Below are 12120 nucleotides of genomic sequence, written 5' to 3'. Positions count from 1 at the left end.
TTACTTAAATGAGATTTTCTCTAGCAGTGAATTCCATTTGTTTATATCATGGTTCCTTCTACATATACTGATGGAAAAGACAATAGTTAGATTATTTCAGAAACACCTGGATAAAATTTCACTTACCTAAGGAAATGAATATTGAAGAAGTGCAGCAATTTTCTTTCTCACTACTGATGTACTTTCTTCATGTACATTGCTATTGGCTTCTGGAAAAAGAAAGCAAAATTCATTTTTTAATGTCTCAAGTTACCAAAGTACTTTAGAAAAAAGTCTATCTTGTCTTATAAAGGAGATATTTATCTAATGCTAAATAAGATTAAAAAGAATAGCTTTTGGGTTCTTTTTTAACTGTCCTACAAGAAATAAAATAAAATGCTCTTAATATACCATTTTTTATAGTGCCCAGCATCTCTGGTGTGTGTCTCTCACTCCCTCTCTTATCCAGATCTCTTTTAATTTATGGAGCTGAGATGCCATGCATAGTAAACATCTTCATTCTCTCTCCCCCCAGGCTCCAAACCTCCTGCTTATTACCAGTGTTGAAAAAAACTTTATATTCACTGATATATGCAGGACCAGAAAATACCTGTCTTTTTGCAGTTAACTTGGCATTCTCAGCGTCCTTCCATGCAGGATACACCAAATGCTTGAGTGATATTACACCCCAAGGAGAGCCCACAGCTGAAATCTCTTCAAACTAAAACTTTGTTTTTTACAAATATCAATATTTGCTGATGCCTCTTAAAAGCTTTAACATCCTTTGTAGCCCTCCTCCCACCCAAGGTAAAAAAAAGGATGAAGCATTGGGTTTAGTGGTGGTGGCCCTGTTTAAATAGGTTCATTGGAGCAACTCCCATCTGTGTTGTCTGGATAGCAGAATTACATTACACAGTTTAGCAGTGGCAGCTTGTTCCATTAGCAAACATTTCATGAATACACTAGTAGTTCAATTTTGCAGAGTTGTCATAACAAACAGGAAACAGCAGCAGTGGCAGAACCTAGTAGAACAGCCAGGCTTCTGTACGTAGCCTGGACAGAGAGAAGTTCTATGCTGTGATTCTCTCAGGGAATTGAAATCAGCAGAGACTCAAGATCCACAAACATTGTTGCTGCTGCTTCATTTGTTTGCCATAGTCTGTGTAGCCAACTTTCCCTTGGAAAAAATAGCATATGTTTGAAATTTTTGCTGCTGCTACAAATACATTACTGTAGCTGAGTAATCCTGTACATTATTTTCTCTTCAGAGTGATTGACACTATCCAAATCCTTTACAGTTATTGCTGCTAATTTTGAAACGGGTAATCCAATATGTGATCAGTTGAGAAAATTCAAAACAGTGTACCTGCTTTGACCATGTTTCCAATATAAAAATTTAAAAACACTTACAACCTATGAGCTGTAATGGTACTGGAAACCCTTAACAACCATCTCAATAGCAGTTACATATTATTACTCTTGTATAAAAAATAGAATTAATTGGCAAAAGGTGGTAACAATTTGTTTTTGAATGGGCTAGCCTGTCGGTGATTTTGGTCAAGATGATAATTATCAAAAGCATGATTTCAAGCAAGTTTATAAAATAATGTGTTTAAGATATGGAGCTCATTTGCAAATTTTCCTATCCTGTTTGGCCAAATGCACATGCCATCTAGTTGTAGGGATTAATCTGGTTTATATTGTAGAAACTCAACCTAAATATACATGTTTTTTCATGCATCTACCAGCAGGGTCACAAACCCACAGTTTTATTTCAATTGTCATCTATAAAATTCCATCCGTTACAAACAACGTCCCATGGTTGTTGGAAATCGGTGGTAGAGTTATTATATTTTTTTCTAGTTCTATGTTAAATGTAAAGATATGAAAGGTAATAAGTGTGTGGAAAAACAATTTGGAATTGTATCTTAATAATATATTTCCCTTGGATTTTATTTTGAATGTTTTATTAAGAAAATTATTGAACTTGGTGACTCAAGACAGCAAGTATAATACATTTTTTTTCTATTTTCTTTTTTTCGGAGCTGGGGACCGAACCAAGGTCCTTCCGCTTGCTAGGCAAGTGCTCTACTACTGAGCTAAATCCCCAACCCCATATAATACATTTTTAAAAATAATTTTAAGCAATATATTATGTGAACTTGAATTTTAACTCCAGTACTCCTGATTCTCAAGGGGACTTTTTCACACTTTTCTTTCTTGAATTTGAAAAATGAAGTGTACTTATACCTAAATCGAGTTTTAGAGGAGCAAAATGATATAATTTGAAGGAAATATTTAGAGTAGATTATAGGATTAATAAATAATGATATTTGACTATATCCTCCCTAGATGGTGAAGCCCTTGAAGGAAAGCAGAAAATTCATTTTTTTTATAAATCTATTTTCTAGACATGTACTGGAAACATAATAAGTAATCACTTATTTTTGGAGTAAGAGTTTGAATGAGTTAGAGTCGTACATATAATCTCCAATTACCAAAAGTCAGATTTGTAGAACCATCATCATGTTAAAAAAGAAGAAATGAATACTCAAACAGAGTCATTTGACAATAACATCATTTTTCTCTTATTTGACTAAACCATATACATTATGCCTAGGCAATTTCTTTCAAAAGCAAAGTTTTTGTTAGTAAAGAATGTATGTATGTATATATGTATATGTGTATACATTTGCATATGTGTATGTGTACATAGGGACACACACACACACACACACACACACACACACACATATATATATATATATATATATATATATATATATATATATATATAAAATTGTGTATGTGTACGTAAGGGCATATGTATATATGTTTATATGTATATATGTATATACGTGTAGGTGGACACATATGTATATATATATATTTGTTTGTATGTGTATATGTGTTTATATATATATATTTATGTAACATAAAATGCACTCTACTTTCTAACTTTATGAAACTTTTCACAGCTATACATTAGTACTCAAGATTTTTAAAAGCTGTTTCATAAATTTTGATTCATTGTAAAGTTACAGTTCAGAAAAGAGATTCAAGGTAGCTAATTAATTTTTATACTATCAAATTTCCTCGTCTATTTCATAAAACACAAAGATTTAGTTTGGTAATGTGACTGTATATGGGTTTTAGCATGAGACATATCTAATTAACTTTTCCATCATGTGATGTAATTTCAGGATACTAAAGGACCTATGTGAGTTAGAAAATATAACAAATGGACTGCTCTATGTGATAGATCAGAATGATAGAAAGATACATACATACATACATATTTACATACATGAAAGATCACAGATAATAAGTAGATTAATATCACATACTCAGAACCATCAATCATGAAATAATTATTAAATGTGAAATATCTTCTTATATGAAGCACAATTTTAAATGTGAATTATGTTCATATCTTAATACCTAAAGGAACATTTATCAGCCGTAATTTTAAAATAAAATGTCTATTTAACACTTCCACTCAGGTAATTAACAGAGATGAAATACTTAGATTCCTTTACATTAATCTGTCAAATTCTCCCATCATCTCGTCTTTGTTACTTAAAGGCATAACATCATACTTTGTCTCTATTTGCAAATCTTCAGCTACTTTCCACCCTGCTCTGCATTCTACCTCAAATCTTATCACTATATTTAAGTCTGTAAGAGAACCTCATGTGCTATAATGAAATTTAATCATGATCCATCATTTTTTATCTTTACTAACATTGCTCTCATACAGGTAATTATTATTTCTCTGTCACAAATGAGATCACTACCGCTTCCGTGTTTTCAGTTCTATTTTCAACATCAACCATTTTATAATTGCTCTTTAAATGAGATAATAAAATGATCTATTTTCCCGCAATAAATTTTCCACCAACAGTTTGTTCCATTGAACCTTTAGACAAGAAAAACAAAGTTGTTACAAAGTTCTAGTTCTACTCAGATTTAAAACAGAAAGCTGGCTATGTGACAAGAATCATAGGAAGAATACTTCTGGAAGAGGAAGCAGAGCTTGGAGAAGACCTCATGCAGAGAAGTGCTTCATGCAATTTTAAACAAAAAGTGTGAAAGACCTGAACTTGCATATTGAATATTATTTGTTGAAGAATATTTACAAGTGATTCTGAGTGGACTACATAAGCATGTTTATTTATAAATCCATGGTAAATGCTAAAAAAAATGACATTGACGTGTAATAGAGCAGAAAAGGAAATAAAGTGGAAATTTGGTACAGGTTACATTATGGATGTTATCAGTTTAAACATGCTGATTTCATGTGATGAATATCACAGATATACTAACAGTATTGCATGACTCTATAGTGAAATTACACAGAGTGAGAACACTAACAATAACCTGTGACAAAAATGGCTATATTCTTTAATATTTCTTTTTGAAAACATTCATTTCAATTAAGAAAATTCAATAAAGGAACCAAAGATAACTCTTTTCATCTTTTGCATATCCAATATTTAAACAGACAGGAGTATACTGGATGAATTTTCTTCAAGCATTTTGCTACTCCAGTTATTATTAATTTAAAACAATATGCAGATCAGGGTGTCATACTTGTGGGTATTGGTTACTAAGACCCAATAATCTCCTCAGAAGGACATCCATATAAAGGAATCTAAAATAATTTCCATTTAAATATTAAAAATCTTAAATATGAAGACTGCTTATCATTTTCACAATACATACACCATTTGTAATTACTTCAGTTTTACGTATCAGTATCAGTCACTCTACCTCTCTTATTTTGATATATGACAAGCTTAACAAAGAGCAGACCCTATGTTTCTCAGCAATCCTCACATTTCACCCATTTTCCACTGCATCTGGGCCATATTACAATCAATATAATTAATATTTTCAAGTAAATGATAATGGGATGCAAATGCATATTTAATATTTCCTACAGTAAAACAAGTAAAAAGATCCAATAAAAGAATAGGTACAGAATTTGTTTATATGAAAACAGTAGGTTAATAATACCTTATAATATCCACCCTAATTCATATTGAGTCAGTGCTGAAGTATATGTGTCAATGTTTATGAAAAGATTAAATATCTTTTATGTATCTTTCTAAAAACAATTGGACATAGTCAATAAAAAAGTGTCAGGCTCAGAAAAGGTTTAGAAATAATTAAAATAAGTTCCAAAAAATATTCTAAAAGACAGTTATACAGCATATAAGTTTAATTCTCAGGCTCCATAACTAGATAATATAGTACTGAGCAATTGTATTCAATTTGCACATACAATTTTAATTTACATAGGAAATAAATGTTTAAAATCTCAAAAGCTATATTTATTCAACAGTAAGATTTCAGAAGTGTAAGTTTATTCTTTTTTTTCATTTTCATTAAATAGGGTATTTCTCATTTGTATTTCAAATGTTTTTATCTTTCCTGGGTTCCTCTTCATCACCCCTAGTCTCTCCCACTCCCGCATTTTAGTGATTGTCTCCTCCACATGGACACTCCCTTCCTTACTGCCCCAGACAACCAAATATCCAAACTTTTAAAATGGGTTAGAGAGCTAAACCAATAATCCTTAACTGATGTAACTCAATATCTGAGAAACATATCAAGAAATGTTCAACATCCAGAGTTATGAGAAAAAAGGAAATCAAAATGAACCAGAGATTCTACATTACACCAATCAGAATGACTAAGATAAAAAACTGATGCAGTAGCAGAGTGGTCTAGGATGTAGACAAAGTGGAACACTACTCCACTGCTGGTGGGATTAGTAGCTCTATAGCCACTTTGGATATCAAGGTGGAGGGTCAGAGAAAATTGCAAATAGCTTTACTGAAGACCCAGCTTTACCACTCACTTCAACACATATACCCACACTTGATCCACATATAACAAGGACATGTGCTTGAACATGTTCAAAGCAGTCTTACTCATATTAGTCAAATGCTGGAACCAATCGTGAAATATGTCATCCGCACTGAGGAATAAATAGAGAACGTGTGCTATAATAAAACAAAGGAACACGACTCATGTATTAAAAATGAGGACACCAAGAACACTGTACACAAAGGGAAGAAACTGGAAAATAGTGAAGTAACAGAGTACAGAAAGGTCATATCATGGAATGTACTTAGGTACAATTGGATGTTAGCCACAAAGTTAAGAATACCCAGTATTCAAATCCTTTATCACATGGAGGGTAACATGAAAGAAATCCAATTATGGATGCTTGCAACAAACTTAGAAGGCAGACGGATGAAGGGACCTAGGTAGAGGTAGAGAAGGATAGACAAAGTGGGGAGGGGGATAGCAACAATGAAAAGAGACAAGAGAGAAATCCAGAGGAAAAGTGGAATAAATAACAATAATCATCAATGGTGGGTGGTGAACTTGGGTATCCCCAGGAAAGTCCCAGATTTCAGGAAGGCAAAAGGCTCCTATACACCTACTGGGATGATAGTAGTTTAAATACTAAGCAGCAAAGAGATAGAACAACTAGAGACTGCCTCTTGTAGCTACACATGACCCAAGTGAAGGGATGGTGCTACCCATGCAGCTCAAAATTTTTAACCTATAAATATGCAAGGCCTAAAAAAAAGTAAAAGAAAAGAGCAGAGAATGAAGAAAGCCCCTTCAGAGACTACCTCACCATAAGAATCATTTCATCCACAGACCTTAAATCCTCGAACTATTCCTGATGTCAAGATGTGCTTGCAGATAAGACCCTAATATGTCTGTCCTCTGAGGGGCTCTGCCATCATCTGACTGAGACAGATGCTGATACAGCTAAACATTTGACAGAAAACTGACAGCCACATAAGATGAGTTAGTCTAATGCCTAAAGGATCTTAAGGGGATTGGAAACAAATATGAAACACAAGAGTATCAATTAAGTTTATCCTTCAGAGTCTCAGGAAATTTACCAACGAGAGTATACTTGGCCAGTACATGGTTACTGCTATATAGATAGCAAAGCATATGGAGAAGACAACTGTCCAATCTTTAATGTCTGGAAAGGAAGGCAATCGGTCTTTGGAAATGTCATATCCCAGAGAAGGGGGATGTTAGATGGCTAAAGTGAAGTGGGCATGTAGATGGAGGAGCACCATCATAGAAACAAACAGCATCGGAATGGCTTGGGGTATTCAAGAAAGAAAGAAGAGTTTGGGAAATGACTTTGAAATGTAAACAAATACATAGGTTATTTTGCACTTCCAATATTTATAATATAAGATATGTATGTTTCCAACAGAGATGTTCACATCTCTCTCCTTAATGAATATACAGTCAGTATATGTAACATAGGTTTACTGAAAGTTGAAATCCAAAATTGTTGTGACTTACTTATTATTCGAATTTCACATAGATAAACCCATTCAATATTTTATCTTCTGCCCTTGTAACTATACCAAATATTTAGTTACTTGATAGAAAATTAAAAAAAAATTGTCTTTCTACTCCATTAATTTTCCATTCAATGCCTCAAATGTCTCTCAATTTAACTGTATGTACTACATTCCCTTCATTGTTGCTCTTTTCCCTGTCTCTTCACAGTTGATATTCCTGTTCCTGACTGTGTCCTTCAGCAATACATAAGTACACTTGCACTTCTCAAAATATATACAGTCTGTTTCACTAGACTCTTACACAAAATGATCATACAGATACACAGTTTAGAGAATTAACATTCATATTAAAGTGAATATGTAACTCATTTTTTACTTTTTGGTCTGGATTAACTCATCTAGGATGGCATTCACAAGAGGAATTCTGATTTATTTTCATTGATATTGGGTTTAAAATACTTGTGCATTATATACTTCCTATCTTGGATTAGTCCGGCATACCACACACAGAACAGAACAAATCAATTAACTGTAGGATATGTGCATGTATGTGTCTAGGTTATTCCACAGTAACTCATGCTAAATGTTTGAGAAGCAAATATGTTCAAAGATAGAATGACCTCCTTTTTTTGCATGTTTCTTAAACATACCAAATCACCTCACATTGCACCAATTATTTATACCTCTGGGCTACAGATTAAATTCATTATATCTACCATTAATCTCTCCATAGGGATTAAGAGCTTATTGATAAATAATTTTGTAGTCTTTAGATTAGAATTTTGTCCCAAAACTCATTAAGTATTTATTGTTCTGTAAATTCAAACCTAAGTGGTATTTCGGAAATTTGAGTTTCATGGTCAGACTTCGTCAGGTAAATGAACTCTGTCCATTGTTGGCAAGTTCAAGCTATGCTTCCTGAATGTCATGTTTGCTGTGACTACCTAGTTGTACAGTCATGGGATACGCAAGTGAGTTCTCATATAGTTTTCTCAATACTAAATTGATCTGATCAGAATCTGTGAAGTGACGAATCAATGTCTTTGTGCTGAATGTAGGTTGCCAAACTCCCTCTGGATAATTTTTGAATAGCATCTTTTACTTATGCATATGCTTTTTAGGTGGTTTCTCATTATCTATTAACACTCCACATAGATCTGGAGCATTATATTATTGTAAGTTTCCAAGCCAAGTGATTACCTGTCCTGGATTAGAATCGTCTGTGAGTTTCTAGATCGATGTGTGTAATCCTAAGGGATTCTTCTTGATATATTATCATCTATGGATGGTGTAATATCTACAACGTTTGATACACAGCCTTTGATACACCTTCCTTCTGCTGTGTAAAATAAAATTATTTACAGCAATGGGATCCTGTAATATTTAGGCTACTACATGAATCCTTTAGTAAAATATGTCTATGCATGCTTATTCATGCCCAAAAAGATCCATGGGGAGACCAACCTGGCTAAAAATGTCAATTGCTACTCAGATGTCCACTATGTATACAGTCTGAGGAAGAGTCAGTTCAGTTCAGGTGTGGAACTGAAGAATACTCAGCCATTTTCCAAACGAAAAAAAAAATCAAGTGACTAAGGTAAGGATTGTGGGAATGCTTTCATCTATGTAGAACATTAATTTTAGACTCACATACAAATGTGTGATGTGCAGTATTATCAACACTTTATTTCAGTAGGAATTATATACTTTTGGGTATGGTCTCTCTGGACTATTGTATGATATCAATATGGTTTGCTGTGACAGATTTTCAAGTAAATATGAAATATGAGGACTATAGCAGAGTAACTCTTGCTCAAGTAATACCCTTCATGTTATTTGCGACCCTCACTGGGAACACTTACTGCTATGTATCAGAGTTCTGATTCAATTTTAAGTCTTTTTTTTGTTCTCATGCTAACTTTTGATGTTTCCTTTCTCCAATAGAATAGTTAGTCAATGAGCCTGTATACCAGACATCAGATGCAATATCAAGCATTGGTTGCAGCTTGCCCCTCTGCTGAATTCACAGCTATGAGGAAGTGTTTCTTATGAGAAGTAATTGATCTCTACAATGTAGATTATTGTTGTCTGTGTTTTTTCTGACTTCCTCAGTACTCTTAAGGGTCATATGAGGGAAGAAATCACAATGAGAGTGAGAAGCGATCTTTCTGGATCCCAGGATAGACAAAATACACCAAAGTTTCCTTGCAAGATATAAGAACATAGTGGACAGGGTTTGTATTCAAATTAGTCAATGAAATGCTCTCCCTTTATACCCTGTATATGTACAAACATTTACACAATTGGATTGGCTTGTTAGCTATGCCTACTTACCCAGCCTGCCCAGTTTTCAGGCTGTGAAGAGGAGACTTTGTTCTCAGCAAGGGATCAGGTGGTGGACAAACATCTTACTCTTGCTCACTGTTTCCCTGTTCCTCCAAGTTAAGCAGCTTCTTTCAAATGGATCTCCATTGTCCATAATATCCCTGACTTCAGGTCTGAAGCTATGAGCCCAGTCAACAAGAAAATCTCCATAGCTAAGAAAAAGTAAAATTTTTCATTTTTTAATGCTGAGGTCGAGGGGCAGATATTATGGTGACTTTCTTTATTCTAAGATCTTCTCCAAACAGGGAAGGGGGAAGAGCATTGGAGGAGGGTAAGTTTTGATCTATCTAGGGTTGCTTAACAATAATAGTAATAATAATAATAATAATAATAATAATAATAATAATAATAATAATAAGTAGTAGTAGTAGTAGTAGTAGTAGTAGTAGTAGTAGTAGTAGTAGTAGTAGTAGTTTAGACTAGGAAGTTTATTCAGCATTTAAGAACACTGCCTGTCTTTCCAAATGTCATGAGTTCAATTCCAAGTGTACTCATCGTGGCATCCAACCATTCATAATGACAGGTGAGTCTGGTGAGTCTGACAGGTACAGTATACTCATAAAAATCAAATAAAATAAATCTTTAAAATAAATAAAAAAACAAAAGTTTACTTATCTAAGTTTAAGTTACTGTGCTTCTGTAGCTGACCAACTTTCTGTGTTCCTCTGAGGACAGAAAATGCATCTCTCTCTATTAAAATCCAGGATGAGAGCTCACACACTGCTTGCCATATATCGTCTGTTATTCAAACACAGCTTCTGCTTTTCTGAGAAATGAAATAGCTTCCATTACACTCCTATCCTACCTTCAAGTTCTACTTTTGAGAGGCATATCAGAAAAGTGTGTTTGTGCATGAGGACGTTGGAGTTGCAGTTTCTTCTGATGTGAGAATACTGGGTTTAACACAGAGGGGTCAAGACGATCAAGGAATGACTGGGTGTAATAACTATCTTTTGTTCAAATTCTGCTGATGCCATGGGTCAGTATTCCTGGAAGTTTACCCAACTCACAGGTTTTCTTCTTGAGCTCAATAGTCAGTTTCTTCTACTTCTTAATCTGCTGAACATGCTCATTGATGGTGGAAGGTTGGCATGATGCCTTCCCAGCAGACCCTGTAGATAAACACAAGGGAACATGCATATTAATGGCCCAGTCACAGGAGAGACCATTCTGAGTCCCCCAACAAAGCATGAGGAAAGGGGAAATCTACAGACACTTTGAAGCACTGAGAGAGTAAGAAAGCTCTTTTCAAGTTGGACCTATTAGCTACTCTCCTGCCTCCAACGATGATTGCTAGACATATGCAGGTAAGTTCTGTAGTCCATAGTTCTTAGGACAACCAAGCCCTAATCATGTATGTTCAAGAAAAATGAGTCTGAAATCTTGATACATTTCCAGGGGAGTATCCGTCTCTCTCTCCTTGTCACAACATGTCAATGACTTGTACAATAATCGTCTGTAGATGAAGTCCTATACTCTACCCTGAGAGTAGAAGATTTATCTGTGTGGCTCCTATTGGATATCTTTCTCATTCAGAGTGAAATTAAGGAACTCATAGCAAACTAACTGCATGCTTGTCAATTTCTGGCTGTCTGCCAAATATTCATCAGATATTCTTGACGCTTGGTCCCTTCTTTAAAAGTCCAGATGTTTCAGACCATAAGTCCTGCTCCTAGAAGGTCTGACCCAAGCACAGCTTCTCCAGGAAGTTCCCCAGTACTGGCTCAGGGCTTACTCTCTCTGCTTTACACCAGATTATTTATTTTGCACATTTATAACAAGAAAGAAGTCCTAATATCATTTTTTCTCTCTCTCATCTCTCCATGCACTCCGTTTTTCCTGTAAATAACTCGATAATCCTAGAAAACATGTCTGTGTCTAAAACAATAAGCATTAACAAAATACCACAAGGGCAGCTTCTGTTTCCATAACACTAGTGACATCACAAAGAATACCATGGAATTCCAGGCATGCAATAGTGTACCAGAGGAGTGTCCCCTTCAACAGTACATAAATATCCATTAACCAGACATTCTCCAAATCAGCAAGCCAAGTTGGCCTTTCCAGTACCTTTGCTGAGACACAAGGGAAGACTTTCCATCAATCTACCTTCTAAAAATGGAGATATGACTGATTAATTGAATTTTTTCCTACCTTCATGTACAGATATTGAAGCCTAAACTTGCAAACAAAGCTCAGAAATTGTTCATCCCGACCTTACTATGCACACTGAAAATGACAATGAAGAAAGGAAGTTGAGAACTTAGGTCAGTATGATTGTCATTTATGCAACGATTCTAAACAGTTAATCACTCTAAGCGGACATCTTCTTTAGCTAAATGATCATTTTATCCAATTTCCTCATCCATTGCTCCTCCTAACTAATGCTGGAGAGTTGGGA

The 12120-nt window shown here is 34.6% G+C and overlaps 1 long non-coding RNA gene across 2 annotated transcripts in view; it reads right to left on the bottom strand.

Annotated features, from left to right (window-relative positions):
- Window positions 1-11772, bottom strand: part of LOC134484759 (uncharacterized) — a 44279-nt gene extending 32507 nt beyond the window's left edge. Inside the window, exons 1-3 of one of the 2 annotated variants that reach the window (XR_010062513.1) lie at window positions 10730-11772; window positions 9669-10485; window positions 127-209 (exon numbers count right to left, since the gene is read on the bottom strand). This is a non-coding gene — a long non-coding RNA (uncharacterized LOC134484759). The remainder of the gene's footprint in view (window positions 1-126; window positions 210-9668; window positions 10486-10729) is intronic. The other variant, XR_010062512.1, reaches the window with a different exon arrangement.
- Window positions 11773-12120: the final 348 nt, after the last annotated feature.

The sequence above is a fragment of the Rattus norvegicus genome (assembly GCF_036323735.1).
Source record: "Rattus norvegicus strain BN/NHsdMcwi chromosome Y unlocalized genomic scaffold, GRCr8 chrY_unlocalized_5, whole genome shotgun sequence".
In the NCBI taxonomy this organism is placed as follows: domain Eukaryota; kingdom Metazoa; phylum Chordata; class Mammalia; order Rodentia; family Muridae; genus Rattus; species Rattus norvegicus.
This window is presented reverse-complemented; position numbering and strand designations above follow the sequence as displayed.